We start from the raw sequence: 6,984 nt of genomic DNA, 5'->3' as shown, positions 1-6,984 counted from the left end.
GAGGTGACACCTGCTCAAAGTGCTGCTGGACGCGGATGTCATGTCCCAGCTGGACGTGGGGACAAATCCTTGAGGCCAAAAGCCACACCTGGGCCGAGCTGGGTTTTGTGAAACCCCAAGGAATTCGGGGTGCGGGCGCATTCAGCGGCGGCACAAACAAGGATGGTGCAAGACCGGGCAGGAAGGAGAGGCAAGGAGAGAAAAGGGGTCAAGATCTTTCTGTGCCGATTTCAAACTCCTGTTGAGTCCCCAGGGTCGGACCTGAGCGTTTAGGAGCGAGAGAAAACCAAGGGATAAAGTCAAATCGTTGCACTCCAAGAGGCAGGCGGCTTCCTTCAGCTCAGAGGAAGAGATTCCAAACCAAAACCACAAAGAAAATATCATTAGACGAGGCCGCGGTGTTGCTCGGTGACTTGTTCATTGGCCTTTTTGTGGGATGTTTTTCATCAAATCCGGCTGTGGAGTCTGCAGAATTCATTCAGGAGCTGGGAGGGGGGTGAGCGGTGCCAGGGGCTGAGGGGGGTTTTGGGGCTGTGCGAGGAGAAAAATCCCCCAGAGAGCAGCAAAACCCCCCTGAGCCCAGCAAGGAGAGATCCCAACATCTTCCAGGAATGCTGCATCCCGAACAATCCCACCCTCGCTGGAAGCTGCGGCCCGGCCTGAGGCTGCTCATGGTTCGCTTCCCTCTGCTCAGCACTGCCCTGGCTTTGGGGAATGGGGATGTGATTCCCTCATCCTAATGGGCCGTGAAACTGCAGCACGCTCGGGAGACCCGGAGCCCTGTCTGGGAAAAGCTGGAGAATTAAAAAAAATAAATAAAAAAATTAAAAAATTATATATATATTTTATATTTATTTATTTATGTATATATATATATATATATATATAAACTTGGGGATTGTGGCAAAAAATGGTCTGAAATGCCAAAAACAAAAAGGAAAAAAAAGCTAAGAGAGAGGCATGAGGGCATGAGACAGCGGTGGTCGGGGTGCTGCCGTGTGTCCCCACGCTGTCCCCGTGTCCCCGCGCTGTCCCCGTGTCCCCGCCTGGCCCTGGCAGGTGACGGCAGCAGCTCAGCCTCGCTCTTTCCCCATTCCAAACCCCGATTTTCCAGCCAGGAGAGGTGTGCCGAGCGAGAGCCATGGCAACTCTTAACACAGAGCGTCAACAAAAATCAGCTCAATAACGACTTTCTCCTTGAAATCCCCGGGGGATCGGGAGGCTCCGGCCCGGCTCTGCCGGCCATAAAAAAAAAAAAAAAAAGGCTTTAAATATATATTTTTGGGTTTTTTCGGTGGATGCTGAAGAGGAGCTGAGGGGAGACCCTGCCCCAGCTCAGCCACATCCCAGCCCGCGGGAGCAGGAGCAGGGCACGGGTATCTGGGACAACACAAATCCATGGATGTCCCATTCCCTGCCCTTGAGCTGCCTCAGCCCCTCCTCACCAGCTAAAAACAGCTGGGACGGTGGGAGAGGGACACCTTGGATCAATCCTATATTTTTTTGTTTGGTGTACAACTTGAAAAAAACATTATTTTCAACCCAAATCCAGCAGTTCCAAAACAAAAATACACCAACTTTTTTTTTTTTTTTTTTTTTTTTTTTTTTTTTTTTTTTTTTTTTTTTTTCCCTCCTTTGATAATGGAAAAATTCATCTCGGAGGCAGCTTTCTGAGCTGGATGGGAAATTCTCCTGTGCGGGGAAAAGAGTCCTCCACCTTCCTCCCAGCAAAGACAACCCTCCCGCCTCGCCGCTCAGCGGGGACTCAATTACACTTATGAGGCTGACCCAGCTAAAAGAAGAGGTTGACACGAAATTGGGAACCTGCCAAGAAAAAAAAATAATAATAAAAAATTCCTAATTGAAAGTGGTTCCTGCCCCGGGGGTCTGTGCCCGGAGACCCCTCCTCTGTCACCGTGAGTTACGAGCTGAGGCAGAGGAAATCTCATCCTAATTTTTCTTCTTTTTTTTTTTTTTTTTTTTTTTTTTTAATTCCCTTTTCCTCCTGCCTGGGCCGAGCCCTGGCCACGCTCTGGGATGCAGGAGCGAGGTAAACTCTGCCTTTTTTCCCCACATCCATCTCTTTTCCTCGGAGCCACACGCTGGATTTATGAACAGATTCCAAGTTCAAGCTCCAATGAACTGAGCCCCCAAAAGCAAAGTCGAGGCGGAGGAACAGATGGGATTTCCAGAACCGCGTGTCCTGTGCCCTCATCCCGGTGGGATGTTTGGAAGGGATGGGGACACAGAGATTTTGGGGGGACCAGAGCCGCTGGCGGCTGAGAGAACAGAAATGCTGTCACACAACCGGTGCTCCCACACACCTGCATTTCTCCCGCTTCCACCTTCGGAGCTTCCGAAGCCCCAAAATCCCGGGGATTTTGTCACAGGCTCCTGCCTGCCGCCGGGATATCTCCGCAGGGTCCTTTCACACCTCCTCGGGCCTTAAGGTCACGCTCCAGATGTTCCCCATCAGCAGCAGATCCAAGGACATTTTACACCGCATTTCAGCAGCCAAATCGCCTCCGTTCTCCCCGAGGCGAGGGATCCTTGTTCTTGGAGCGGCGTCTGGCTGGGGAAGGGATAAATGCCCAAGGAGTGGGATCTGTGGGATCCAGGGCAGAGCCTCGCCTTGCCGAGATCTTTTCCAAAATAACTGCTGACCCCCAGGACCCAGAGATTCCCAAACTCCTCGCACTGCCCATCCCGGCGGAGCGGGGATGCTCCGAGGGTCATCTGAGCCCTCTGGATTCCACAAGGAATGTCCCAGCTCCTCCTTTTGGAAGGTTCTCACCAGGAATAATCCTCGTTCTGCTATCCCTGAACCCTCAGGGATCTGCTCTTCCAGCTCCAGCCCCGTGCTGCAGCCACAGAGGGACAAATGGGAGGGACACGATGGATCAGGGGACAGGATGGATCTGTGACCCACAGGAACACCCAGGGGAGAAGGACTTTAGGTGATATCCTGGGGAATTGATGTCATTCCTCCTGGCAGAGCAGGACTCGAGGACTCACCCACCCCAGGGGCTCAGCCCCAGGAGCTCTGCTCACTCCTCCCTCTCCATCACACCCCAGACAGGTAAAATCCTTCCAAAATCTGCCCTCAGAGCGGGGCCATCCCACATTCTGGAGCCATCCTGTGACTCCAGCTGAAGGTTTGCAGCTGGAGCTGCCGGCACAGTCCGGCTTCCGACGGCTGCCAGTGCTGGGAGAGCTGCTGGGGCTTCACTTCAAAGCTTTTATAAAAAAAAAAAAATTACAAAACAACCTCTGCCACGGAAATGGGAATGCCTGGAACTTCCAGATGCCTGGCAGGGGCTGCAGATAAAAACATTTGGCTCGTTTGGCTGGCTGGGGCTGAGAGGGAAGTTTTGGAGATTGTGGCAACATGTGGAAGCATCAGAGCAGAGCCTTGCACAGGGGCAGGTTTTACACCAGAGGGGTGGGAAGGAGTTGGAGAGAAGCGCCTGGAGCATCAGGAGAGAGGAATTCAGGGACATCTTCCTCTGTCCCAGGTTGCTGGAAGCCCCATCCAACCTGGCCTTGGACATTTCCAGAGCTGCTCTGGGCACTCTGTGCCAGGGCCTCGCTGCGAAAAGCTTCTTCCTCACAGGAAGACATCATCACCCAACCTCAGCGGACCCTCCTTCGGACCGCGCACAGGGATGGGCTGCCGCCAGTCGACACAAAGGCAGAACACAATGGATCTCCTGAAATCCCCCACAGGAGCGGAGCCAAAGCCACCTGCCCCCGGGCCAGGAGCAGCGGGAGCTGTTATCTCCCTGCTCAATGCGCCGCTGTTCCCGGCGCTGCCTCCCCCCGGGCCCGGAGCCCGGCACGGCCAAACCCGCCCCGGGCTGCGACAGGGGACACAAACTGCCCCGGGACTGCGGGGATGGGCACGGAGCGCTGGGGCAGCGCTGGGGCAGCACTGGGAGCACTGGGAGCACTGGGAGAGCTGGGGCAGCACACTGGGAAGCACTGGGGCAGCACACTGGGAAGCACTGGGGGCACTGGGGCAGCACTGGGAGAGCTGGGGCAGCACTGGAGGCACTGGTGCTGCAGACTGGGAGCCCTGGTGCAGCACACTGGGAGCACTGGGGCAGCACTGGGAGCACTGGGAGCACTGGGGGCACTGGGGCAGCACTGGGAGCACTGGGGCAGCACTGGGAGCACTGGGAGCACTGGGGGCACTGGCAGCACTGGGAGCACTGGGAGCACTGGGAGCACTGGTACAGCACTGGGAGAGCTGGGGCAGCACTGGAGGCACTGGTGCTGCAGACTGGGAGCCCTGGTGCAGCACACTGGGAGCACTGGGGCAGCACTGGGGCAGCACTGGGGGAGCACTGGGAGCACTGGGGCAGCACTGGGAGCACTGGGAGCACTGGGAGCACTGGTACAGCACTGGGAGAGCTGGGGCAGCACTGGGAGCACTGGGGGCACTGGGAGAGCTCGGGTAGCACTGGGGCAGCACTGGTGCAGCACACTGAGAGCACTGGGAGCACTGGTGCTGCAGCAGGGACAGGTGACCATCCCCAGGGTCACCTTTGGAGGGGATTTACCCTCCTCATTCACCCTCTGGACATGACATTTTAATTAAATAATCTGGCGTTTTAATCCACACAATTTGCATTAAAAACGATCCACTCAGAAAAGGCAACTGAGCACGGAAAATATGTGGGTTTTTTTTTTTTTTTCTCATATTTATACCTCAAAAATAATAATAAAAAAGGGGGGGATTTAAGATCCAGCCTTTTCCATCCCGCTGGGCTGGCATCCACCTCCCTCTCCAACCCTGCACACCAACTCCCCAGCCAATAAATCCTCTTCCTCATTAAACATCGCGGGGTCTCAATTAATTAAATGAGCACAACAACCACAGCCCCTTCAGCAATTAGAGAAGTGGCTGAGTAATTAGATGGAATGTTAATTCAATTTCCAGGAGAGGAGGGCGGGGGGGGGGGGGGGGGGGAAGAAAAATAAAAGGAAAAGGAGAAGGAACAAATGAGATTACGTTTGATGAGAGGGGAAATCAAAAGTCACTTCATCACGGGGCAATTAAAGTTCCTCAAATTATGCAGCTGGAAAATCAAACCCTGGAGAGGAACAGGACCACCGTTGGGTGGGGATTGTGCTGGGAACGATCCTCATCCAGGTAAAATAAAAATAAAAAAATCCATGTGTGGATGGATTTGTGCGATACCTGGCCTGGCCTGGCCTTTCCCCTTCTTTAGGGAGCGAGGGAAGGATTTTAGCTCTCCAACAGCTCGTGCCTCCAGATAATGCTCTTATCAGCCTCCCTCAGGCCGGGCAGATGAGGGGAGCAGCTCCCTCCTGCAGCCCGGGGAGAGGCATCACAGGGCAGCGAAATTCAGGGTCACTCGGCAGCGCCACGCTGCCAGCAGCACATCACCTCTCTGAGGATGGGGTTTTTTTAGGTCCTTTTCTGGTTTCAGTGTGGCTTTCCGGGTGTTCGGAGCATCAACAGGCAGCAGGTTTCACCCTGCCGTGAATGGGATGCTCAGCTGAGCGATTTGCTGCTGAGATCACAGAAAATTCCTTTAAAATAAAACCATAAACCAGGGGAATTTCCACTTTCACCTCCACAATCCACCCACACTGTTGTGGAGGAACACTCAGCACCAAATCTACCTGAGACCTGCCATCCCCTCCCCAAAATCTGATGGGGCAGGAGCTCCCTCCAACCCTTTTTTCCTTTTCCCAAACCTTCCAGGGCGTGGGCTCCACATTCCCAAACCCTCTGCGGCCGCTCCGGAGTTGGGTGCCAGGTTCTCGGGCACCGTGAACTCAGCTGGCGGTGGCCTCCTGCCTTATCCCAGCCCGCGGCAGCCTTGGGAGATAAAGGTAGGTTTTGTTGGGATTAATTAGCGCTGGCGTGGCAGAGCTGCCGCCTGCCAAGGGCTGACAGGCGGCTTAATTAATCCGCTCACCGCTGTCACTTTGGAGACGGGAATAAAGCGCAAAAAAAAAAGGGGGGGAAAAAAGCCTGGAGAGGAGCAGGGAGCGTCGGCAGCGAGGAAAAGCCGGTGGGGACAAGGATGGAGGGAGATTTTTTTTTTTTTTTTGCTCCACGGTGATGTTTTGTGGAGTTTTTTTTCTTTTTTTTTTTTTCTTATTTTTATTTTTTTCCCTGGCATCAAACCTCCTCCTGGCTCCGGAGCTACGCCGATCTTCAAACGTGAGAATTCCTCCTGCCTCCGGAGCTGCAGGATCCAACCTCTCCAGTATGAAAAAATATAAAACCCCCCAAAAAACCCCTTTGGGACCACGGCAGGGGTTTTGGGAGGGTGAAACAGGGAGTCAGAGCCCCCGCAGCGCTCTGGGGAAGCGGCAGAAGCTTTTCCAGCACCGCGAGCCTGATTTTATTCCAGCCGAGACGCGTGAAATAAAGCAGAGCAGGAGCCTGGTGCGAGCAAAAAGAGAGAGAGAAAAAAAAAATCAACAAAAAAAAAACCTCCCAACGAAACGAATTCCACTCCCCACAACTCACTGGCTTTTAATTAGGATTTGCTGCAAGGAGCCAGGAGAGGGGGAGAAAAACAAAAATCCTGATTTTTTTTCCCAACCAAACAGTTGAGTTGGAATGTCCTAAAGCTGGGGGGCGAGTGGAGGTGGAGGGAGCTCGGAGAGCTGGGGACAGGGAGACTGCCCCAGATGTTCCCGGATGTTTCCAGATGTTTCCCAGGTGTTCCCAGCTGTTTGCCAGCTGGGGCCATGGCACGGGCAGGGCTGGCAGCTCCCCGTGCCAGCGAGGGCAGGTGTGCAGGAAGGATTGTTGGCTGGGACAGGTACGGGCTCGTTCGAGGGAGAAAAGAGCAGCGGGAGAATTGGGACTGAGCCTCGGGAGGGGCGGGAAAAAATCAGGGAGGGCTGAGGAGCAGTCAGGAAAAATAAGGGGAAAATTGGGATGGATGGAGAGAAAATGGGAATTAAACGTAAAACGAGCTGGAAACCAGCAAAAAG

At 54.0% G+C, this 6,984-nt stretch overlaps 1 protein-coding gene across 1 annotated transcript in view; it reads left to right on the top strand.

The window, feature by feature from the left end:
- The first annotated feature begins 387 nt into the window (after nucleotides 1-387).
- The window catches only part of UBA52 (ubiquitin A-52 residue ribosomal protein fusion product 1), a 196,724-nt gene continuing 190,127 nt past the window's right edge, over nucleotides 388-6,984 (top strand). The window contains exon 1 of the mRNA XM_066336245.1: nucleotides 388-399. The gene's annotated coding sequence lies outside the window, so the exon portion shown is untranslated. The remainder of the gene's footprint in view (nucleotides 400-6,984) is intronic.

This window comes from Sylvia atricapilla, chromosome 26 (genome assembly GCF_009819655.1).
Source record: "Sylvia atricapilla isolate bSylAtr1 chromosome 26, bSylAtr1.pri, whole genome shotgun sequence".
NCBI lineage: Eukaryota > Metazoa > Chordata > Aves > Passeriformes > Sylviidae > Sylvia > Sylvia atricapilla.
This window is presented reverse-complemented; position numbering and strand designations above follow the sequence as displayed.